This window comes from Physeter macrocephalus, chromosome 16 (genome assembly GCF_002837175.3).
Source record: "Physeter macrocephalus isolate SW-GA chromosome 16, ASM283717v5, whole genome shotgun sequence".
NCBI lineage: Eukaryota > Metazoa > Chordata > Mammalia > Artiodactyla > Physeteridae > Physeter > Physeter macrocephalus.
Genome location: NC_041229.1, coordinates 84562068 through 84587907, shown reverse-complemented (window position 1 = coordinate 84587907; position 25840 = coordinate 84562068). Strand labels below are relative to the sequence as shown.

The 25840-nt window shown below is 43.2% G+C and overlaps 1 long non-coding RNA gene across 2 annotated transcripts in view; it reads left to right on the top strand.

Annotated features, from left to right (window-relative positions):
• The window catches only part of LOC129391383 (uncharacterized), a 177898-nt gene that overhangs the window by 126195 nt on the left and 25863 nt on the right, over positions 1-25840 (top strand). The window contains exon 4 of one of the 2 annotated variants that reach the window (XR_008615407.1): positions 1815-1891. The exons of the other annotated variant lie outside the window; for it this stretch is intronic. This is a non-coding gene — a long non-coding RNA (uncharacterized lncRNA). Of the gene's footprint in view, positions 1-1814; positions 1892-25840 lie in introns of those variants that run through there. 2 annotated transcript variants of the gene reach the window in all.

Genomic DNA, 25840 nt, shown 5'->3' with positions numbered 1-25840 from the left:
CGGTGCACGAACCCGTGTCCCCTGCATCGGCAGGCGGACTCTCAACCACTGCGCCACCAGTGAAGCCCTCCTCATGTGTTTTTAAGCTGCCGTTGGTTCTGTCTTCTTTCCATGAAGAATCGTGAGGAAGAAGTGTGGACTCTTCCCTACCACGCATCCCTCGGCAATACAAGGGTGCGTCTTGAAATGAGCTTCCATCCTCAACGGTGGGTCACACTGCCCATAAACAGACTCCCGTTGAACCCCATCTCTGGGGCTGCTTCTTCCAGGCACAGAGACTAATTCTCAGTTTCATCTGGTGACTTTTAACCCAAGTCTGTGTGGTTGGATAGGAATGAACTGATGCTGTAGCAGTCAGTTATTCTGCCGATGTTTATTGAGTGCCTCCTGGACGCCGAGCCCCGCAGGGATGGGAAGTACACAGTGTAATAAGAGGCTGCCTCTGGTTTACAAGAAGGTATGACTTGGCCTCTAGGGCCGGATGAGTTTGTTAAATCATTACTTTGTAATCTTGGGATCATAACTGCAAGGGCTCGGGTGGGTTGTTAGCTTCTCTAAGCCTCGTATCCTCATTTATAAAATGTGCACGCACCTACCTCACAGGACTGTTATGAGGGTTAAATGAGATAGTCCACGTAGAGCACCAATTAGCACAGCACCTGGTGCCTAATAAGGACCAATAGATGGCAGCTGTTATGAGCGGTGAGCGGTAGGTATTATGGGAACACCAGGGAGCTTTGCCTGGAGGAGGGGACATCGGACAAGAATCTTAAAAGACAAGGAACAAGTCAGGCAAGAAGGAGGTACCTGAAAGCTTCAGTTTGGGGAAGGCTGTGGTTAAAAAGTCGCCTTGGGGCTTCCCTGGTGGTGCAGTGGTTAAGAATCCGCCTGCCGATGCAGGGGACACAGGTTCGTGCCCCGGTCTGGGAAGATCCCACATGCCGCAGAGCAACTAAGCCCATGCGCCACAACTTTTGGACCTGCTCTCTAGAGCCCGCAAGCCACAACTACTGAGCCCTGGTGCCACAATTACTGAAGCCCGCACGCCTAGAGCCCGTGCTGTGCAACGAGAGAAGCCACCGCAATGAGAAGCCTGTGCACTGCAACGAGGAGTAGCCCCTGCTCACCGCAACTAGAGAAAGCCCGCGTGCAGCAACGAAGACCCAACGCAGCCAAAATTAAAAAAAAAAAAAAAAAAAGTCGCCTTGGAAGCTTTGCCCAACATTCTGTGATGGGCATGATTACGCATTCTCCACAGGGTCTTGGGAGTTCAGCCTTGCCTTTGGGGGGCTGTAGCATTTGTAATATAATGGAAGGACTGAAGCGCCACAAAAGCAATAAGACTTTGTGGTGGTTTTCTGGCTTATAATTTGCATTAGACATAATTACATTTCCTAATCATAAAAGGAAATATTTGTGGTCTGCAGAGAGGAGGCCCTAACACACAAAGGCAGGTCTCTCTTGGTTCCTTGACCCATTAACTGACAATTATGGTACCTGTGTTAAACATCTTCTAAGTGAAATAACTTGCCATAGCTCTGTGCTGTTAATGCTTGAAATAATGGCATTTTCTCCCTCAGTTGCATAAATGTCAGCATTTATGATTTTAAATAATAGCACATAAAAGCCCAGCTCTGAAATATTTGCTGGCTTCCTTTGCCACCCCAATTTAGAATTTCAAGTCCTTTTACTGCCTTTATTTTTCCTCTAAGTAACTGTTGACCCCACTGTAACAGTAAGGAGTAGGGATGACTGCATATAGCAGAAAATCCAAATAATGGGGACATAAACAAGAATGTAATTTTTTTATGTAGAAGAAGTCCAGAGATGTGCGGCCATGGCGGGGATGACAGGGACCCAGGCGCCTTCTACATTTCTGAAGAACATCTCCATATCTTTTGCTAAGCTGTAATTAAACACATTGATGATCTTCTTATACAGTGAGCTTTCTGTAAGTAACCACACAATTAATTTCTCTCAAATTCAGCATGAAGAGGGAAACATGTCTCTCCAGACAAACTTATATGTTACTGTAAAGGGCATCAGATAATGATAACTATATATCCCAGTGCACTTAGCACTTTTCCCTTGGCTGCCAGGAAGCTCAGAACTAAATTTGCTTTGCAAATAGGATAACTACCTTTTCTGTTACTCCCTGCTCTCTTTCTCATGGACTCCTTATCTTTTTTTTAAACAAAATTATATGCTTTTTATTTATTCTTTTTATATGTGTTTGAATAATGTAAATGCCTCAGATACTTCTGGGAAATAGGCTGGGTGTGTCGTATGATTAAATCTTAAATGAAATAGCTTCCTTCTCCCTGGGAAGGTAGCTCCTTCTGTGCTTTTCCATGCAGCCAAAAGACCTCTCCCCACTCCTCCTGTTGGCCCCAGCTCCTGTCTGGTTGTGGCACCCAGCCTGCCTCTGGATCAGCTCATCCTGGCCAAGCTCCTTAGTAAGATACGCTCACTCTGAGCCCAAACGCCTCTGTTCCCTGGCCCTTTTGGCTTGAGATGTTTTCTATCTTTTCTATATTTCAAAGCTTTGTGGTAAATAATCAATTCAAACCAGCACTGAGTCTCTCTTTCTGTAATTCTAAAAACCCATTAAATTATATTGTTGGGAGAAAACAATAGCTGTGCTAATCATGCCCTGTGCATGCGCATCTTAATTTCCCCGGAGGCCTGAATATGAATTTTTACTAACATGTTAATTTTGTGTGTTAATCAGTAGCTGTAGGCCGAATGAATGGATTGACTATGTAAAACTGTTTGATATTGAAACAACTCCTTTTGACCCCCTCAAATTGGCTTCATTCCCCTAAAGACGGTTAAAGTTAATTAAGCACTCAATAGGTTTATGGTGTTTAAATTAAAATATATTACTCCTCATTGTGTAGTCATCAAGTGAGAAAGACATCCTCCTCCTGGCTGCCTGGCTGGCTAATGGGCTTATCAAAATTCATGATGTAATAAGAAGGCCGACAAGTGCATGAGACTGTGGCTGTCACTCAAGGAAAAACACTGAGCACCTCTGCCCACTAGAGGGCACAAGAAAGCCATGAATGCCCTTGGCTTGGTGGGTTGGATTGGGAATGGAAGTAGGAAAGGCCCCTTGTAGGCCTGAGTCTCTCATTTGTAAGGAAAGCAATTTATGATTCCTTTTTCTTCTAGAGGCTGAGCGGTCTCAATTTCTGATTCCCCCTTTTTTTTCCCTTCTCTGTTCATATTTTACCCCCCTCTTCTGTTTTCTTGGATTTATTTGCGACTCTGTGTTTACAGTAGCAGCATGAGGCAGAAAGCAGCCCACATGCCTCTGAGGGGGAAAAAAAAATGTTGCCTTCCTTAGTCTGGATAACTTTTCCATGATATTTTCATTGTCCGGGGGAAAAGCCCGAGGCTTGTGCTTCCGGAGAAAATCACTGACATGGTGCAGAGAAAATATATAAAATAACACTTAAGCCTTCTCTCCAGAAAGACACATGAAAGCTATAATTGTGCCTGCTGACTTTCCCCCTGGGCTTCTCTGGGGCTGCGGGTAGGGAATGCGGCTTTGCAGCCTGCCACGACAGTTAGCACTGAGATCTGGGAGAACTGCTTAATGAAATCGGCCGAGTGCAAGAAGGGGAAGGTAATGGTGAATCCTGCAGGAATACTTTGAATTAAAACCGGGCCTAGGCAAAGCTGATCGGAGGAGCTCTGCTAATAAACCTGCCAGCCCCTCCTCTGTCCAGCAAACGCCTTTCTTGACTACAGGGACACTAGTCAGCCACGGACAATTACTAGTGGTCACTTATGGAAACGTGGCTGATGGTAGTAGGGTCATTGCGGGGTTCCAAAGGGCTCTTATTAATGAATTGGTAGTTTATTTTTCTTAGACTGGTTAAACTTTTATCTAGCTATTAAGAGTTTGTGTGGGGCTTCCCTGGTGGCGCAGTGGTTGCGCGTCCGCCTGCCGATGCGGGGGAGCCGGGTTTGCGCCCCGGTCTGGGAGGATCCCACGTGCCGCGGAGTGGCTGGGCCCGTGAGCCATGGCTGCTGAGCCTGCGCGTCCGGAGCCTGTGCTCCGCAACGGGAGAGGCCACAACAGAGGGAGGCCCGCATACCACAAAAAAAAAAAAAAAAAAAAGAGTTTGTGCGTGCGTGTGGGCGTGTGCACAAGTGAGTCACAAAATGGACAGAAGTTACCTCCTTTAAAGGATAAACAGCCATGAGTATAAGACAGAGGGAGCAGGATCACACACTGATGTGGTGGTGAATGGAACAGGAGTCACCATGAGGAAGCTCAAACGACACCAGGTTACTGTCATAAGTTTATGCTTAAATAGGTGGGAGTCAGCCCCATCTTGGACTGATAACTGTCAAGGTGAATAAGCATTTGAGGGCATTGTTTGGCCATCTTCCATTCAGGTTATTGGTAACAGCATGGAATTTTATTTTCAAGATACTTTTGATTAGTAATTTAGTGGCTATGACTTGAGGCCAGTGGTTTTCAAACTGTGAAGCAGGGAATAAAACCTGGAGGATGTGGCCAAGGAGATGGGGGCTCTGTCCCTGTTCTACCAGAACCATGTGCCTTTGCTCTGTCTTACATTAGGATGTCATTTGGAGAAGAGGCTGCCACTGCTAAAAGAGGAAAAAAAGAGAGAGGGAGAAGATTTTTTAAATTTCTAGTTTATTGCCTTCTCGTTTATAAAGTTTTCCATTATTTCAAAAGAGCCTCATAACAGACTCTTTTTCCTCTGTGATCTGTTTTAAGTAAAGGAAGCAAAGTTCAGAGAGGTCAAGAAATGCATTTATTGTCACACAGTGAACGGCAAAGCTAGGACTCCAGCCTGAGTTTTCAAATTCCAAACTTAGGGCTCCTACCTTACAGCAGGGTAGGGCAAGGGCCTAAGATCGGACTTGAAGAGGGTCATGGGTGACTCTAAGAGAAGTCTTGAAGGAGAAGGAGGTGGTGTTGAACCAGAGGGAGGGAGAAACCTGAGATATAATAGGGTAGGACAGCAGGAGTCACCGGTGCCCCAGGAAGGGAAGGAGGAACCGGGAGCCTCAGGGGCCTGACTACTGGCCAGCTCTCCTCCCAGACCCACCTCTGTCCTGCCTCTGGGCATCTCCCTTCATCATCGTTCCAATCCTTCGGCAGGTGGGGAAACTGAGTCACAGAAGGCTAAGCCAGTCAGGAATCAGCTCTGCAAACCTCAGGGCCCAGCCAGCAGAGCTTCCCATGTCTTTCTGGGGGAAATGATTGACTCTGTTCCTAACAGCTCCCTGTGTTCAGAGACTGGCCCTCCTGGTAGCCTCCTTTCCAGAATTAACTCCTACTGACCCTTTGACAAACCTGTCGACGGGGCCATTTCGTTCACCGTATTAAGATGCCACCCTTTCCCCCAGTGTGCCCGGCTCTTCCGTACAGTTAACCAGTACCTGGTCTTTTTGTTGTCCCATTTCTGTGTGAGGAGCCCTTCCAACAGCACTTGTGATTTTTGTTTCCTTTCTCTTTCGGGTCTGCAGAAAACCGTTCACGTCCCTTGGTGTCACTTCACACAGCCCCCTCCCGCAGTGAGCTAAGCTTCCTCCTCTCTTTTCTCAGCACCCCTGACGCTGCTCTCAGCCGCTCCCTCAATTCCCATCTCTGGCAATAAAATGGGCCGGAGAATCAGCGCTCCTGCAACAAGATGTCCTCTTTCTTAGGAGACTCTCTGGGGGAAGAGCAGTAAGCGGAGAGCAGAGATAATTACATTTAAAGTTTGCTCTTCATCTGTGTACTTTTCTTCCTTTCTGTGGAGTTTTTCCCTCGGAAGAGGGGCCTGATAAACAGCAGAAAGCCTGCAGAACCAATTAGCTGGAAAAGAAATGACAATAAAAGTCACCCAGAATAAAGTCTTCTGTCAGCACCCATTTAAGTAAAACAGGTTACGAGCTGCAGCAGAGAATTAACTGTTTGATTTGCCATAAGCCAAGAGGATTTTCAATGCTTAGAATGAGAAAAAATTTTATTTCACTTTTCGTTCATATCTTAAACCACCCTCCTCCACCCCAAACCAAGACCTAATTGCAATATTTTCCCCATCTGGGTCAAAGTTATTCCTTGGAAGGTCCGAATAAGAGGCCCTCGAGATCTCTGAAAGGGTCTGTAGTCTGCAGCCTGGGAGTATGCTTTGTTGTACAAACCTCTCCGTGTCATCTCTCCTAATCTGTGCACTTAATTGACAGCTTGTTAACAGTTCATTAGGAACACTGAAAACCATGTGGCAAAAACAGATCTATCTAGCGGAGAGGATGTGGTCCCTTCTTCTGAACCACTGTTTATTAAATTTCACCAGAAACAAAATAGCATGGCGAAAACAACCCACAGCCTCCTTTCAAAGCAAGGACTGTCCGTCCCTCCCTGCTAACCTCCTCAGGACACCGTGTCATCTGCTGGCTGGGGCTTTGTTCTGGCAGACTGGGAACCCATTGGCCTGTGATGGGGACATAACCCAAAGGTTCCTAGGGCAGAAGAGGGAGGACTCATCCATCTGTGAAGACAAATTGGCCACTTTTAAAGGCTCCAGGGATTACAGGGCACCTCTGGTCTTCCCCATCCTACTCGCTGTTCCTCTGGGTCTCTGGAGACTTTAAGTATTGTCTTCGTGGAAGCTTCTGGTAGGGCCAGTTACAATCCAAAATTCTTTCCTGTAATCCTCCTTGATCTTTCTAGGGAAAGTTAATTGTCCTTTCATCTTTGTGCCCCATCACTTTACATTTCCCTCTGTTATATATTATCACATTGTGCTATCACTACTTCGGTGTCCCCTCTTGCCCTGAACATCTGTGGACTTGTGTTCTCTCCGTCTCTGGATCCCCAGCACTGGGAAACCCAGGGTTGACTTGTTGGAATGATTGCTTTTAGGTCATATTTAAGCACTCTGTTCTCAGCTCCTCCCTCACTGCCACCACCACCATTACTCGCTCTACCTCAGTCCAACCACCTAGAGGAATTACTTTAGAACACATGGAATAGTCTTCAGACTGAATCTGTGTGTTAAAAGAGGCTGGTTCTACAAAATAAATTCAATCTGATTTTACTGCATCAAATATTTACTGAGTGCCCACTGTGTTCCAGGACTTGGGTACACGGTGGTGAACAGAACAGACACAGCTCCTGCCCATATGGATGTCACTGATTATTAATTACAGTAATTGCTATAGATTATAAATGTAGGAGGAGCATTCCATCTTTCAAATGAATGTGATATTTTAAAGACCTCTGGAGCAGCAGTATACCGAGGGATGCTCTAGTGTCAAGAATTATTCTATTTCAAAGTGCATCCCTTGCTTCCTTATCCCTGTAGATTCTCCCCACCCCCCAGCCCCACCCCTTACACGCTTAGTGCCCTCTTGTCACCAGAAGGAGGTGGCACAGCAAACTATGAGTTTAAGAGAAAAATTTGAAGAGCTCTTCACAGAAATTTGACATCACAAGCTTCCTTAAATTTTTTTACTAGATGTTGAAAGATGTGCCAATCTCATGCTTGACCAGGCTTTATTTGTGTAATCTTAGGGTAGTAGCTGATAACACTTGAGCTTTGTCCATAAAATCTTTTTGTACTTTTTAACTCTTAGGAAGCATCTATGTCTTAATATCCCTGGATTGTATTCAGGATTTCAATAGAGCAGTCTGGGGGAAATCCCATCCAGGACTGGGGGCTTGTTTTCTTAAAAGCATTGTGCTGGGGAGATTTTTCACCAGCTAAAGGAGTCCACTGGTTATGACAGTTCTCTGGAAGGACTGAAATTAATTTTGTGTGGCATGGTTGAAGCTACCAGAGAATTCAGCAATTCCCCAGTTGAATCCCCGCACATCAGGCAAGATAAAGTAACAACCTTGGACACATCATGTTGATTGTGGTGGTCGTTTGTTGGGGCCTCTCCATATTTACCCCCAGCTTCTCACACTGAGGGACTTTGATTTTTTCCTTTGAGGACTGTACCATTCTGCATTCTCTGCCATACAGTTTGGGTGGAATAAACCCTCCTCCAGCTCCTGGGATGGGCCCTGATTGGTCTAAGCCAGTTAGGGAAGCCAGCAATCACTTGCACAAGTGATTGGTTCAGAAATGGACATGTGGCCTAGTTCTGGCCAATGGCAGAGGATGATCCTAGGATTTGTGGGAGCTAGGGAAGAGGCTCTTTCTCTTCCCCTGGATGTGAGGTGATCTGCTGTTGAAGCCACTCTGAGACGTCAAGGTGGGTTCCTGGAGCTGCTAGAGACCACCGTATGAAGCTTGAAGCTTATGTCCACGTGGAAGAATACAGAATGGAGAGAATGTGAAGTCAGGTCCTTGGTGAAACTGATGAAGCCTTGCCTGAAGCGTATCTCCTTTGGGCCTTCTAGTTAGGTGGGCTGATAAAGAACTCATGCCCTTTGCCTGTTGTTTACCTGAGTTAATTTGAGTTGGTTATTGTCACGTGCTGCTGAAGAGTTCCTAACTGATAACTTTACTAATATCCAGAGTGTCATACCTTAGAATCTACTGGTCAGAGATCAATAGTGGAATGAAATTTAGTCAAAGACAGCAGTTGTGAAAGCCTTTGGTTAAGGTAGCTCAGCTACCTACCTATCAACAGGCTCTTTTTACACCTTGTAAAAAGTAGCTATAGGGTGAATCCCAAGTAAGGCATGCTGTCGGAGGTCGGGCAGTCTGGGCGCTAACCGTGCCGAGCACAGGCTGTGATCCACTCTTGCATCTGTTCCATTGCCTGGCATAGAGCACTTAGTCCATGTGTGTTAAAGGGTGGCCTAAGGACATCACCCAGAAAAGCCCCGGGCCACTGTCCCTAGGGTAAGGGAGGGGACAGATTCTGAGTCTGGACATCACTTTACAGGGAGAGGTGGTTAGAATGGGAACGTCTTCCAGCGCCACTGAAATGTCAGCCTCTGGAGCTACACTGTCTAGTACAGGGGACAGTAGCCACCAGTGGCTATCAAGGAATATGGTCAGTCTGAATTGAGATGTGCTGTAAGTGTCAAGTACATGTGGGATTTTGAAGAGGTAGTACAAAAAAAAAAAAGTAAAGTATTTCATAATTGTTGATATTAATTACATGTTGAAATTATAATATTTTGATATATTGAGTTATGTAAAATATACTATTCACTTTAATTCCACCTGTAATTTCTTTGTACTCATATTAATGTGGCTACTAATGTGGAAAATTTAACCTTACCTACATGACTCACGGTATATTTCTATTAGTGCCTCTCTCGAGGAGAAACGACATTCCATTTGCTTTGTGTGTCAGTGTCTGACACAGGGAGCATGCTCCATGCTGTTTTTAAGTGGATGACTCATGACTGAAACCTGCCATTGAGAACCTCGTCAGCAAATACCCACAGTCTGTGTTCCACTGTGTCTGTGACCTTTGTGTGTATGTTGTATCCTGACCTGGTGGGGCCCTGAGTAAGGCCCATGCTGAGAGGCTGAAGGCTGAAGGCTAAGTCCCCCCCGTGAAGAAGATGACCGTCCTAGAGTGAAAGTCCAGGAGAGAGGGGCCGCAGACCGGGATGGGGCTTTGGAAGCTGGAGAAGGGAGTCCTGTCTGTCCCTGACCTCAGCTCTTTGGATCTAGACAAAGAGCGTTCTAGATATGCCTGAAGGCACTCATGGAGTGGGAATAGAGAATGTGGCTTCTGCGACACAGAGGTGGGAGGACACAGATGGGGAAGGGGTCTTCAGGGACCAAGTGTGCGATGAGAGAGAGCTCAGCTTCACAATCCAGATTATCTGTGAGTGTTCCTCTGTGAACGTCCTTAAGCAAAGCCTGATCATGTTGCTGTCTGGCCTTTGTTGAGTGGGGTCCGCTGGTCTGGGCTGAGCTGAGCCCTAGTCATAGCAGCAGAGCTGAGTGAGACGTCCCTAGGAGAAGGAGAAGCCTGAGACCTGCTGCCCCTCTGTGTGGAGATCGACAACCTGGTCGAGATTGAAATGGCAATTGAACACAGGCAGGTGCTTCACTTTTGGGTCATCTGCATCTGCCTACCTTTTAAAGCTTGGTGTAGACAAATGAGTGACCCAAGTCACTGCATGATCCTGGGAGCTGTGAAGCCAAAGAGTTCCCCATATCAGACTCCCCAAAGAGGGATCAGAGTTTAATCCCTTCCCTAGCTTCTCCATAACCCCAAAGGAGCTCAAGTGGACTGATGACACAGGAGTTATCCTTTAGAGAAAAATGGTTTGGACAATGTCATTGATGTTTATCAAGGTCTTATGACTTTTCAGATTGCCAGCATGGCCATTATCACCATTTTCCACAGTGCAGGGCTGGGGAGTGATAGTCTTTAGTTGTTTGGGGAGCTCTAGGGAAATCAGTACCAGCTATTTATTTTTAAAGTAGTTCCCAAGATTAGGAGTTTTCTGAAAATGATTCATGAAGTAAACAAGTCAGTGTAGCTTGTTAGGAAAATCAGTATGATGGTGGCACTGAATGGTGCCAGAAACTCTGGAAATTCTGGGTGAGAGCCTGGTGTTTACTCTTCAAGGAGAGCTGTTGAAACTCGCAGCTTTCAGGTTCACTGGCGCATTCAGTGAGTCAGGATCTTAAAGGGTGACACTAAGAAAGATTGACAGTTTAATAAGGAATTGGCATTGATTCTCAAGATCAAATCAAGCACTGCTGTCATTTTTTTATCCATGCCAAAAGACCTAAAATCAACCCTGTGCCCCAAATTCATTTTGGAGGTCCACTCTTTTCTTGCCAAAGACTGTCCGTCTTCCTTGATTTGGTGTTTTAGCCTTTGTCCATTTCCATTCAACCTGTCAGTTTCTAGCTTTAAAACTGGGTGGACACTCTTCCATTTCCACTGAATCCCATTGAGACATCTCAACGACATCACTTTCTGGAATAAATGACCTTGTTTCCTGATCTTTGACTTACAGCCTCAACTTACTTCTGAACTGATATTGTCTTTTTTTTTTTTAATTGCAGTCTTTATTTATTTATTTATTTATTAACATCTTTATTGGAGTATAATTGCTTTACAATGGTGTGTTAGTTTCTGCTTTATAACAAAGTGAATCAGTTATACATGTACATATGTTCCCATATCTCTTCCCTCCTGCGTCTCCCTCCCACCCTCCCTATCCCACCCCTCTAGGTGGTCACAAAGCCATGAAGAACCTAGGGGTAAGATGAACTGATATTGTCTTGATCCATCCTGATACTGTCCTCTCTTCTCCTTGGAGTATATGGTCTGGTGCTAAGCCTAGCACCTCTAAAAAGAATTTCCCCTACTTTCTGGTCTTGGTTGCTATTAGTGCCTGTTTCTTTCTTAAATGTGAAGCATCAAGCATACTTTGCAGGATGCAGGAATTGGTTACCTTGATCAGTTTTTAGCTGCAGCCCAAGAACTTCAGCAGTCTTTTAAAACAAAATGGTTGCATTATCTTCCATCTACAACTCTTCACAGTTTCTGCTTGTCACCACTAGTAGCATGTGGCTAGAACGGGAAAATGTTTACTCTGTAGAGAGTCATTCTTCACTCATCTTTTTCCCTGATGTTGTTCCCATGTCCCCTAAACCTCTCTTTGTTTTGGAGTTATCAAAGTACATGTATTAATTTTTAAGAACTACAGTTGGGAATGAATTCTGAGCTTTTCTTAGTGATTCTTTTCATGTATACTCTAAGTGAGAATGGTCATGGGTAGATTCAACTATTTAGTTGTCTAGTGTGATGGAATTGATCAGACTCCTCATTTACTCAGGTATTAATTAGTTACATGACTGAACTTAAGCTGGTTACTTTGCCTCTCTGAGCCTGTTTCCACAGCTATTAAATAAGGATAATGGTATTTACCTCATAGAATTATTCTGAGGTTCATATTAACTTTGTACTAATACCTGGGAAAAGTCAGGTGATCGATAAAATTAGATCTTTTTTAAAAAAAATTTATTTATTTATTTATTATTTTGGGCTGTGTTGGGTCTTCGTTTCTGTGCGAGGGCTTTTCTAGTTGTGGCAAGCAGGGGCCACTCTTCATCGCGATGTGCGGGCCTCTCACTGTCACGGCCTCTCTTGTTGCGGAGCACGGGCTCCAGACGCGCAGGCTCAGTAGTTGTGGCTCACGGGCCTAGTTGCTCCGCGGCATGTGGGATCTTCCCAGACCGGGGCTCGAACCCATGTCCCCTGCATTGGCAAGCAGATTCTCAACCACTGCGCCACCAGGGAAGCCCCTTTACCCAATTTCTTAATGCTGTATTCATAAGAAACTCTAAGATGAAATGTAGTTGTACAATGATTTTAAAAAGACTCCAGACAGTCTTTAGAGAAATAGTTTGTGAAATCTGCAAACGTTTTTTTTTTTAACATCTTTATTGGAGTATAACTGTTTTACAATAGTGTGTTAGTTTCTCCTTTACAACAAAGTGAATCAGTTATACATATACATATGTTCCCATATCTCCTCCCTCCTGTGTCTCCCTCCCTCCCACCCTCCCTATCCCACCCCTCTCATGGTCACAAAGCACAGAGGTGATCTCCCTGTGCTATGCGGCAGCTTCCCACTAGCTATCTAATTTACATTTGGTAGTGCATATATGTCCCTGCCACTCTCTCACTTCGTCACAGCTTACCCTTCCCCCTCCCCATGTCCTCAAGTCCATGCTCTAGTAGGTCTGTGTTTTATTCCCGTCCTACCACTAATCTCTTCATGACATTTTTTTTTCTTAGATTCCATATATATGTGTTTGTGAAATCTGCAAACTTTTGATTACTGAGTTGAGAAAAAGTGAAAAAGAGGCAGAAATTTTAGATATTTTTATGGAGTTTGCAGAACATTTGGGATTGAGCTGTACATAAATTAAAATTTTAAATCAGAGTAAAATTAGAAATGGAATTTTTAGGAAAATTTAAAATGTTTAGGCGGAAGCCATACTATCTACCATTTGGCAAGTTTGAAAATTGTAAAAGACCTATGCTTACTCAAAACTGGTCAGAATCATTGCTTTGGAATGCCAAGGTTCATTTCAGAGGTATCTGCACGTTTTCATTGCATATCAAAAACAAAGGCTAACAAAGTGTTGATAACATGCTTATTTTAACAGAAGAAAAATCAGATCAAACCATCTTTTACTATAGTATCTGTCTGTATCGTACAAGGAACGTCACACACCTACTCGTGGTACCAGCTGCTCTCCACGTGGTGTCTGTCTGTGGTATGATAATGTCAAGGCAGCCAAGCCCCGGTTGTGAAGGGATTAGGAAGGCTTGGCATTTTGTGATCCCTGGCGTGGCTCAGATGCTTAAAGAAGGTTCATCCATTCTACCCAGGGGCAATTTTTGTGGGGCTTGAAATTTATGCATTTGAGAGAATTTATTTATAAGAAAAAAGAGCACAAAATTAGGTCCGTGGTCTGGAAAGAGGTCCCGGTGAGTGAAGGCCCCTGAAGCTCAGGCTTCAATAACCCCACGTCAATTCACCCCTTCTCCAGATCAGCATGAAACGGGCAAGGAGCTGAAATCCTAGAGACTGATGGGGAAGTTAAGTTTAAAGCTGGTAACGGTTGATTGTCCCTCATCTCCAGTCGCTGAGCAGTTGTCAGAAAACCAGGGATTGCAAAAGATGAATTCGAGAATGAACACCAAAGATGTTTTCTAATTATGATTTGTGTTTCATTGCACTGAGCAAAATGTCAGTGCTAAAATCATTTTTAAGCTAATAGAAGTGCCAAGAATTACCACATAATTTGGTTTCTATGTTCAATTTATCATACTTCTATAGATGCATTTCAGTGTCATATGTTGTCTTTTAAAATAATTTGCAAACTATGTGTAACATAATAGTGTATTTCACTAGAGATTGTGATTTCAGGGCTCACTGTGATTTCTAAACTACTGGAAATGTTTTCATAAAGGGTGGAGCAAAATTGCTCCTGTGAGTTCTAATAAATATCAGAAGGATGATTTTTAAAATTTCTATTCAAATCCAGGGCTGGGAATTTATTATTTGACCATTTTAAACCTCATGCTTAAATTAGTGTGTCAGCCATCATCGAAGTCTTTGGGCTGTTTTAACAACTTAAATGGTATATTTCCCTTTACAAACATTTTTTGAATATAATCATACATGAATTCTAGAGTCTGAAGATTCAGGTTTATTTTGAACAGTCACATGGGATTTTAGAAATAACATTCATTTTTCTCTTTTTTGCATTTTCTTGGTGGAACCCTTGTTAAATGCCCCGAAACAGTTAATTTGGCCCTCAGGGAAGCACAAGGAGGTGGTTTCTGAGAACTGCAAACTAGGTTGCTCCCTTTTCTCTGTTCCTTTGGCATCTCTCCCTTTGGCCCTTCCCTTGTCTGGATTCCGTGGAACAGTAGCTCGCTCCAAAGCCCCCTCTCCTGTTTTGCTCACAGGCTGCCTGCTTACAACCATTGTAATGTACAATTAGCACTGAAGCACATGCAGATAATAAGAGAATCATCATAAAAGCGCTAAACAGAGCAAATAACATTTCAGGCTGGATTTAATCCCAAATACCTGGCACTCTGAATCAGGGAGGTACAGAAACCCAGAAGCCAAGTAGGATGACACTCCAGTTAGCTGTGGAGGACTGGAATTGTATGTAAAATAATATATATACGCACAACCGCCATGGTCGAATTCAGACATTAATCAGGGCTGCATGCAGAGTGAGTAAATATTGTAAATTTGAAGCTAAAAGGGCTGGGAAGAAAAGGTGAGACTTTTCGGTTTAATGTAGCATTAAAATGGTTCTTCTGGCCTCAGGATGCAAGAGAGACATTGAGATTAGCTGGGAAGAACGAAGCCTTCATGAGGTTGGGACCCTGGGGTCTCGGCCAGGACTTTAAACCAGGGAGCTGAGCTACCATCTTAATCTTGGTCTGGCCATTTACATCTCTGAGCATCAGTTTCCTCTGTAAGAAATGCAAATAAAAATACTGGCTTGTATTGCTGAGCAGCTTCTACCAAGCATCCTGGGATGATCTTTCCTGAAGAATCAGAACCCACTAGGAGGTGTTTCCTAGGGGTGAGAGGCTCTTGCTGCTATGCTAACTAATAAGTTTGTTTTCATCATTGTCATAGCTAATAGTTAAGTGCTTACTCTGAAGGAGGACAGAGGTTCAGAAAGGCTAAGTCACTTTCCCAAGTTCACAGGGCAACGCAGAGCCTGGGTCTGAACCTATTCAAGTCTGATTCTGATTTGAGGATGCTCTGTTCCCCTTGGGGAAGGAATGTGCCTTTGGTCACAGGAGGGCTTTGATCAGGCCCTCGAGCCCCCTTGAGGAGTACTGTTCTTCAGTCTCTCCCTCCCTCATTCAAGCTACGAGGTTGAGATGAGTAATAAGCCTGGGCTTGGGGATCCAGTGGTTGGAAAGAGCAGGGACAATTCTTTGTGCTCAAAGGAGAGAGCCGAGTTTCTCCAGATAAATCCAAGCACCTTGTTTTCCTAGAGATCCAGGGATACTTAAGAAAGTACAAGGTAGCACTAGGGGCTGATACATAATAAATAGATCTTAGTCTTTTTCTCTTTTTTTTTTTTGGTGCACTTTATAAGGCAGTGTGCAGAGCTGAGAGCTGATGATTTATTAATTACATTTTCCAGATGGAATGGCAGCCTAAGGGATGATTTTCTACCTAAAATAGACACTGAAAATGCAGAGATGCTGAAGATCTAGTAACCAACCTTAATTTTTTTCATCTTTTCAGCTAAGCTGGAAAAGCCTGCTCCTTTTCCAAAAGACTGGTTTTATACTATGGAGAAAATAGTTCTTTATGAACAATCTCCAGCCTCAGAACTTTAATTTTTACAAAATTCAATCACAAAGCTGGATTATATTAACAACTTACTACTGCATTTATATCAAAGTTAATTTTTAACAGAGCTCACCAAGAGTGCTGAGAACGGAGTCCTCATTTTGGTAGAGAAATTGTTTGAAATTGTGCATGATATTGATACCTTAAATGCACAGAGAGGCATTTTTGCCGGAACAGTTTTTAACCTATAAGCTGGGCCTGACTTCAGCACACTGTGTTTTCACACCCAAAGTAAATGGAGCTGTTTTGCAAAGCTTAAGTGTGTATGTGTGTGTCTGTGTGTCTGTATTTTGCATCCTTTCTAATCTCCTAATAAAGCTTCTGTACTTCAGAAAACAAATCACTGGCTTCCAAAGGTTGCTGGAAGTTATTATTTTTGTTTCCTCGACATGGAGATTGCTAATCCTCCAACACATCACATTGTGTGTGTTTTTCTTCTCATGACATTAGGGTACTAGTCTTCAGTACAATACATACTTATTACCTCTTTTTTCCAGTTTTCATGGTGTGTATTTTAATAGCAGAAGGGGATTTGCTGATGATTAAGAAGGAAAATAGAGGGAGAAAAGTTCTTATTACATAAAATGATGCTTTGCTTGCATAAAGAGGATTCTCTGGGGCTTAATTGGGGAAAAAACAAACAGGAGGTAAATGTCCTAGATGTTTATAGGTTAAACATTCCATAAGTGTCTCGGAGATCAGCCCTTCCTGGCAGCCTCGAGGTGGCTAATTGCTGGAGCATCGAAACCATTTGAGCGACTTCATTTTCCCTGGGGATTGACACTCACAACAGGATAATGCTTACCCTGATAGAAGTGTCACAGTGGGGACTCGGCGTAATTTACTGATATGATATCAAAAATAGCATTAAGGTAATTACATTTTGCACTTGTAATGTTTCGCAGGCAATAATACAGTTGAAAATTGCACGTTTTTTTTTTTTTTTTTTTGGTAACCTGGTCATTTAAAACTTTTTGTTTTAATGGAGCTGCAATGAAGCTGACGTATTTGATGGGTTGTTGTTTCTTAAATGTGTGCTCAATTTATAAATGCATAAATGCAGTCATTAGTCCAACCATTTGACCAGGGTTAAAAGACCAAGAGTAGTAAACGGGAACCGTTTCAATGGGTATCGTAAAAGGTGTCTTTTTAATTGTAGTAGCAGAGAAATGAGAAAGGATAAGAGCCTCCTTTGCCAAGGGCAGCTGGTTATAGTAGAAACACTGCCTTAAGAGGCCGAAGACATGGGCTCCAGTCTCCCTTCCCCTACCCTTGCTGTGTGACCTCATGCTAGTTATTGAACCTCTCTGAGCTATTGCTTCAAACAGTGCTGGTTGGACTGATCTCTTCAGACCATCCAAGTTTTAATATCTATGATTACAGAAAGAATTTAAAATTTTTAATATTTATTTATTTATTTAGGAAAACATTTTCAGGGTCATTTTTTAAAATCCTGGGTTTTATTTCACCACAGGGATAAATTTTCTTTTAGCCCAGGGAGCATCATAGCCCTTTGAATATCAGGATTCACACTGTTTTCTTTGGACTATTGAAATTTTGGCAGTGACTTCTGGTGAAAAACGTTACTGATTTAACTTCACTGAAGAAACCCTCATCTTTCTATCGTTCCAGGTGGGCTTGATGAGGAGTCTCAAAGGCTGCCACTTTCTCAAACCACGCATGTCACAACTTTCTCATCCAAGCATTCATTTGGCAAATCTTCACTGAGCACGACACTGTGCTAGGCTCTGAGCATACAATAGTGAACAAGATCCAGCCCCTGCCCTCCTGCAGCTTAATCACAACAGGATATTTTTAATTACAAGAAACAGAAAGCCACTCAACAAAGCCAATGAAGGGAATTCATTAGAAGGACACTAGGATATCTCCTACAAGCCTAGGGCAGGGAGCAGAGCTGAGTGTTACAGGGACTGGAACAGTGTTTGATAGCTTTCAGGACCCAGGCAACTTCTCTTTCCATCTCTCGCTTTCTTCCTCCCTGGGGCTGATGTCTCTCATCACTGTGTCCTATTCCTCCATTCTTGTCTTTGCTGACCACCTTCTCTACACGCTCATCTATTTACATACAGGACCAACTGCTAGCCTATGTGACAACTGTGCCCTTCCAGGGCACACAACATGGCAAACTGGGTTTCAGGGCTCACTTGCCTCTCAGTTGGGTGCCTGTGTACATGATGGCCCTGCTTGCATATAGCCTTATCTTGGCAAACCCTAAACCGTGTTTTCAGCTCCCAATTCCATGTGACCTTATAGCTAGGCTCCCCACAGGTAAATGATCATGTCTCTGTGAACCAAATCCAATTTCCTCAGAAAAAAAATTAGTTGGGCCTGGTGTCCATTCTTCATTCACTCGAATGTGTCTTGGGTGGGTGAGAAACAGACCCAGGATGAATAGGGCTGTGGGAGGAGACGCTGTAGATCCCTAGGAGACCCATCTGTGCCTGGGCTGGGGCATTCCGTAGAGGGGAGACACTGTAGTGGATGCTTGGCATCTGAATCAGATGGATTCAGATGAGACGCATGCCTTGGGCGTTTTGTAGCTGTCCTCTTGCTGTATATTGTAGATCTCACTGGGTCACCAAGCCACAAGGAAGCAGGAATATACGTCACAGGGGAAGGAACTTCTGTTTGTTGAAATGTAACTCTCAGCTGATTCTTTCCTCTTTATTGTGTTCTAACATTTTTGTACTAAAAGTACACGTGTATATATATATATATATTTTTTTTTCCCTAGTGATAGTTCTATAAGTTTATCAGTAGGGTCTTTATCATTTTTACCATTATGCAAAGAACTTATGATCTGTTTGATAATCATACATGTTGACTGAGATCTTATTGATCTTCATATAAGAGGTTCATATGTGAAATCATAGATATCTACTTGATAATTCATATCACATATGTTAATTTTAAACTCCGCATTTATCTCATAATTTCTTAATAAACAATGAATTAAAAAAAAAAGTAACTCTCAGAAATCTCAAACCAGGGACTTCCCTGGTGGCACAGTGGTTAAGACTCCGTGCTCCCAACACAGGGGCCCGGGTTTGATGCGACAGGGAACTAGATCCCACATGCATGTTGCAACTAAGGAGCCCGCAAACCACAACTAAGGAGTCTGCCTGCCGCAACTAAGACCCAGTGCAACCAAATAAATAAATACATACATACATAAATATTTTTTTAAAATTAAAAAAAAAAAAAGGAAATCTCAAACCAGAACCCCCAGTGTCCTGTAAATGTAGGAGAAGCTGCTGTGAAAGGTGCAGGCATTCATCAAGGTATGGTGATCTTTTTAAAGGCCTATTTTAGCTGATGAAAAGTAACTAGAAGGTTCTCTCTAGGAAGTATTATCTCATTATACTGTAGGTTGTATCAGAACATATTGCAAGATATCTGACAGTTTTATAGAAAAAAGAAATTTTAAAAAAGGAACAAGAAATGGTTGATTCATGTAGACTTGCTCCACTAGCAAGTTGGCCTGGGTTAAGATAGCTCAGTGAGTTCATGCTTTGGGCCAGTATCTCTGCTTCAAATGTGTAGTAATGAGATATAAAATATTAAAGTAGAAAACCAGAAAGGTATAAAAGGCCTGGCTCAGATATGAGCTTAATTCTATTGACAAGAAATGCAAAATGAATGGGGCTGAATCCTGGGGCCTGTTGACTCTGGGTCTGGAAGTCAACAAGGATGAGTAGAAGGTCCACTTCTGAGGGTAAAAAAAATTACCAACACTCGCTGGGCCACACTCCCTGCTGCTTAAAGCTGGGGGCTGGTACGTGGCTCCCTTGTGAAAGGGGCTGGCAAGGGCCGACCACTGCCTGGGAGCTGTGGCAGAATTTCTCACCCTTGGGACTATTAACACTTTGGGCCAGATAATTCTTTGCAGTGGGGTTGTTCTGTGCATTGTAGGATGTTTAGCAACATCCTTTACCCACTAGATATCAGTAATAGCAACCACCTCCTTCCAATTGTGACAGCAAAATATGTCTCCAGACATTCCCAAATGTCCCCTAGGGGAAAAAGTAAGCCCTGGTTGAGAAGCATGGGGCTATAAGAATGATGGAAGTTGGAGAACACAGACCCTCCAGAGTAGGAATTTAACCAAGTTGCCCACTTTTTCATGACTGGATCTCCGTTTTCCCAATAATACATGGAAACAGGTGCCCTGAAATGCCATTAAAAGATCTGACTGGGTGTAACCTGCATAGAGGTAATTGCAAAGCTCTCAGACAAGGGAAGTTGAACAAGCAATGAGAGGCAAAACAAACCAATAAATGAAACAAGAACTAATTAGAAATCTTGGAAATAAAAAATATACTCAGTTTTTTCACTGAACTGAAAAAAGTATAAGGTAAACTCTAGATTATACACAGTTGAATAAAGAATTAGTGAATTGAAAGATAACATTGGGCTTAGTTTGTTCTTGTTCTTCTAGCTCCTGGAGATGTAAAGTTAGGTTGTTTATTTGAGATCTCTCTTTTTATTCAAACTTTCCTCTTAGAACTGCTTTTGCTGCATCCCATAAGTTTTGATATATTGTGTTTGTATTTCATTGGTCTTAAGATATTTAAAATTTTGATTTCTTTTTTGATCTATTGGTTGTTTGGGAGTATGTTTTTAATTTCCATGTATTTGTGAATTTTCTTGCTTTCTTCCTGTTATTGATTTCTAGTTTCATACCATTGTGGTCAGAAAAGATACTGGATATAGCTTCTTTCTTCTTGAATTTGTTGAGACTTGTTTTGTGGCCTATCATATGACCTAGCCTAGAAAATGTTCATTTATACTTGAAAAAAAAGGTGTATTCTGCTGCTTTTGGATGGAATGTTCTTTATATGTTTGTTAGGTCCATTTGGTCTATAGTATTGTTCAAATATAAATTATTTGTATGGAATAGCTACCCTGCTTTCTTCAGGTTACCATTTCCTTGAAATATCTTTTTCCATCCATTCACTCTCAGTCCATCTGTGTGCTTAAATCTAAAGTGAGTCTTTTGTAGGAAGCATGTCACTGGATTTTTTTTTTAAACTCATTCAGCCATTCTATGTCTTTTGATTGGATAATTTAATACATTTACCTTCAAAGTAATTATTGATAGGCACGAATGTACTGTTGCCACTTTGTTAATTGTTTTCTGACTGTTTTGTAGATCACTTGTTCCTTGCTTTCTCTCTTGCTATCTTCCTTTGTGATATGAGGATTTTTTTTTGTGTGTGTGGTGGTATGCTTTAACCCTTTTATCATAATCTTTTGTGTATCTACTAAAGGTTTTTCCTTTGTGGTCACCATGAGGCTTACATAAATTATCTTATATTTATAATATCCTATTTTAAGCTGATAACTTTGATAGCATACAGAAACTTTATACTTTTACGTCTGCCTCCATATTTTAGGTTACTGGTGTTACATTTACATCTTTTTTATGTGTGAATCCAATAACAAATTATTGTAGTTATGGTTGTTTTTTAATATGTTTAATATGGTTTTAAAAATATGTTTGTTTTTAAACTTTTAAACAATAGTTGTAAGTAAATTACACACCACCATTACAATATTAGAGAATTTGACTTTGACTATATATTGACTATATATAAAACCAATGAGTTTTACACATTCATACGTATTATGATGTTAATTAGCATCCTTTTATTTCAGCTTGAAGAATGTCTTTTAGCATTTCTTATAAGGCTGGTCTAGTGGTGATGAAATCCCTCAGCTTTTATTAGTCTGGGAAAGTCTTTATCTCTCCTTCATTTCTTAAGGATAGCTTAGCCAGGTATAGTACTCTTGGTTGACAATAATCTTTTTTTAGTATTTTGAATATGTCATACCTTTTTCTCCTGGCCTGCACAATTTCTGTTGAGAAATCTGTTGATAGTATTATTGGGGCACATTGTGGTGGGACTCCCTTATATGTGACTAATTGCTTTTTATTTGCTGTTTTCAAAATTATCTGTCTTTGACTTTTGACAATTTAATTATAATGTGTCTCAGTGTAACCCTTTCTGAGTTCAACCTGTTTGGTGTGCTTTAGGCCTCATGAATCTGGGTGTCCCTTTATCTCGCCAAGTTTAGGAAGTTTTTAGCCATTATTGCTTTAAATAGACCTGTCTCTTTTTCTCTTTCTCATTTTCTGGGATTCCCATATTGTTTCTCTTGATGATTGTCCCCTAAGTCCCATAGGTTTTCTTCATTCTTTTTTTCTTTTTGCTCCTCTGACTGGATAATTTCAAATGACCTATCTTCTAGTTTACTTATTCTTTCTTCTGCTTGGTCAAGTTTGATGCTTAAGCTCTCTATCAAATTATTTAGTTTTGTCCCTGTTTTCTTCAGCTCTAGAATTTCTATTTGTTTCGGGTTTTTTTCTTTTTTTATGATGTCTATTTCTTTGCTGAACTTCTCATTTTGTTCATGAATTGTTTTCCTAATTTTGTTTATTTGTCTGTATGTTCTTGTAGTTCACTGAACTTCTTCAAGAGATTGCTCTGAATTCTTTGTCAGCCTGTTTGTAGATCTCAATTTCTTTAGAGTCAGTTATTGGAGCTTTGTCAGTTTCCTTTAGTGGTGTTATATTTACCTGATTCTTTGTGATCTTTGATTTTTTGTGTTGGTATCTGTGCATTTAGTAAGAGATCTCCTCTTCCAGTCTTTAAAAGTTCTCTTTGTCAGGGAAAGACCTTTACCAGTCAGCTCAGCTTGGTGTACTAGACAGGTCAGCTGGTAGCATATATGAGCAAGCAGGATTTGCTACCTGGGTCTCTAGTTGGGTGAGGCCACTGCCTGTGCTCTGAAGTCAGGGAGGTGTCACTGGCTGGGCTCCACAGTTAGGTGATCCTGCTGGCTGGGCTCCACATTCATGTCCACATTAGGTGGACTCCCTGATTGGGTGAGGCTGTTAGCTGTGCTCCACAGTCAGGTAGGACCACTAGTTAGGCTCTGTAATCACCTCTGGTTGGTCAAGGTTGCAGGCTGTGTTCCCTGCCAGGGTGGTACCACTGGTTGGACTCTGAGATTTGACAGGGATATGGGCTGAGCTCTGAAATCTCTCCTGCTCAGATGGGGTCTCAGGATGTACTCCCTAAATGGATGGTGCTGCTGGCTGGATTTTGTGTTCAGGTGGGGCCACAGGCAGGGCTTCATGATTGAATGCATCCTCAGGCTATGTTCTGTGATCTAGTGAGGCTGCAGGCTGTGCCCCAAAGTTGGATGGAGCTGCAGGCTGGACTTCACAATCAGCTAGGCCACTGTCTGTGTTGCATTGTTGGGAAAGGTTGCTGGCCATGTTCTCTAGTCAGGTGGGGTCTCCAGTTGTATCCTGTGGTTCAGTGGGGCAAGAAACTGCTCTTCAGTTGGGTGGGGGTCACTGGCAGGGCTTCCTGCTTGAATGTGGCTGCAGTCTATGTTCAACAATTGGGCAAGACTGTAGGCAAGGCTCTGCTGTGGACCAGGGCTGTAGGCTGGGCTCCAAGGCTGTCCAGGGTCACGGTTTAGGCCCCCTGGTTATGCAGGGCCGAGGCTATACTTAACATTTGGGCAGGGCTGCTGGCTTGCTTCTCTGCCAAGTGGGGTTGTAGGATTGCTCTGTAGCTGCCCAGATTCTCTGGCCAGGCTTCCTGACTGAGCAGGACTGGAGGCTATACTCAGCAGTTTGGGCAGGCTAAGAATTGCCTCCCTGCTGCGAAGGGCTATAGAATGGACTCCACAGTCAGTATGGCTGGTTGGCAGGGGTCCCAAATCAGGCAGAACTGCTAACTGAGCTCCCTAGCCAGATTCGGCCACTGGTTTGGCTTGGCAGATGGGCAGAGCCACTGTCTGGAATCTCTGCTCAGGCACCACTGCAAGCTGGAAAGCAGTCTGCCAAGATCTGAGCACTGGTTGTTGTAGGCTCCGCCCTCCTTCTCCATCTCTATCTGATCCCTATTGGTCAAGCCCTGCAGACTCCCCCAGTGACCCCTGTGAGGTGAGACCTGTATGGGCTTCTTGGGAAGCATATCTCAATGCTGGGGGGAGCTGGATGTTGACCTTGGGTTCTCATTTTCCTACTGCAGAAACTGTAGGCTCACAGAAGCCCTCTCACTGTGGCGCTACACCTTTTAATGAGATCTCTGTGGGCCGGGGGTGGGGTGTGCTTCAACCTCATGTCCAAGTTCTGGGATTTTCACAATGATGTCTTGTCAATGGATAGTTGCTAGTTGGTCTTCTTGTGAGGAGGACTGAATCTGGGAATGACCTGTGTCACCATCTTGCTGACATCACTACCTTCTAGATTTTTTTCTACCACTGTAAAATTTCCTGAATTAGTTGAGCTATCTACCCCAAATCACAGAGGCATGGAGTAATTCCTCCACATTTTCATTCAAAATAAATAATAATAATATTGGTACATAATGACCCTATATTGAGTACTCACTATGTGCCAGACACTGGGCCAAGTTATTAACAGCTATTAATTCATTGGATGCCTTCCATCATCCCTATTATCCCATCACAGGTATGAGGAAACAGAGGCTTAGAGGTGTTGTGGCTTACCCGAGCTCACTCAGCCAGCAAGCAGCAGTGTAGGACCCCAGCTCAGCAGGTGGGACTGAGATTCAACTATGTAGAGCACTGTTGCTCCTGCTGTGGATGAGAAGACTATAATTTCTTTAGGATCTTGTAGGCTCTAGACCAGGATTTCTCAACCTCAGCACATTGACATTTCAGGCCAGATAATTCTTTGTTGTGAGGGCTGTCCTGTGCCTTGTAGGATGTTTAGCAGCATCTCTGGCCTCTACCCATTAGCTGCTGGAAGGACTTCATCGCCCCCATCCAAGCTGTGAAAACCAAAACTGTCTCCAGAAATTGCCAAGAGTCCCTGGGTGGCAAAGTCTTCCCCAGTGGAGAACCAGTGCTCTAGACCCTCTCCCACCCTCTGCTGGAGTGTCTCACACAGCCTGATGGAAGTCCAATTCCTCCTTGCCCCTATACATTTGATAGAGGCTGTTGTTTGCAGAGATGGGAATAACTCTAAATTGTGTTTCACTTGAGGGTGGGTTTCCTGAGTCCTGAACTTCTGCTGTGATGGAGGCTTCAAGTAGTCCAGTAAAAATGAAAGACTTCCTCATGCCTCATAGCAGCCACACTGGGTTTTCTGCCAGCTGCCCTTCCCTGGGAACTGTGATATGCCCATAGTCAGCCATGTGTCTGGCCATAGCTGACGGCTCAGGGTAGATACAGTACTCCAGCTGGGCTAGGCAGTCCTGTCTCCCAGGAAGCGGGCCGTAGGACTAAGGGTGAGTCTCTCCTGGTGGCTGGAGCTGTGACCTGCAGATGTGTCAGCTCTGGCGGCCATCTTCCTGCTCTGTGCGCTAACTGCTGTAGAGCAATGTTTCTCCACGTTGGTGCCCAGACCAGCAGTAGCAGCATCACTTGGGAACTGATGAAAAAATGCAAAATCTCAGGCCCCTCTTCAGACCGACTGATGTGATGTCTCTGGAGAGGAGCCCAGCAATGTGCATTTTAACAGGTCCTCCCGGTGACTGTGACACACATTAAGTTGGTGTAGAGGGTGAGAGAGACCCAGGGAATATGACTGATGGGAGAGAAAGTTGGAGCCCCTGTGGATGAGGTAACTTCCCAACTCCCCGTTCCCCTCTCCCGATGCCCAGCCACATTCCCGCCCTTGGCTTTGGTGAAATACTTCTAGGTCCTGATAACTAAATACACCCCAACATATTGTTTTCTCCCTTAAATTGAAGTTGTTTTCTTCTGCTTGCAACTAAAAAAAACAATCCTTACTCATTCACTTCACAATATGACTATCTACAGTTCATTCAGAGAGGAAATTATGTGGAGCGATAGCACCCCAGCTGCTCAGGAAAAGACTGTAATTTTATCAAGGGCTCTTGGAACGATTTAGAAACTCCAGAGAAAATAACCTCATGGTTTTTTCTTATTATCAAGAGCAAGTGTGTGTGTGTGTGTGTGTGTGTGTGTGTGTGTGTGTGTGTGTGTGTG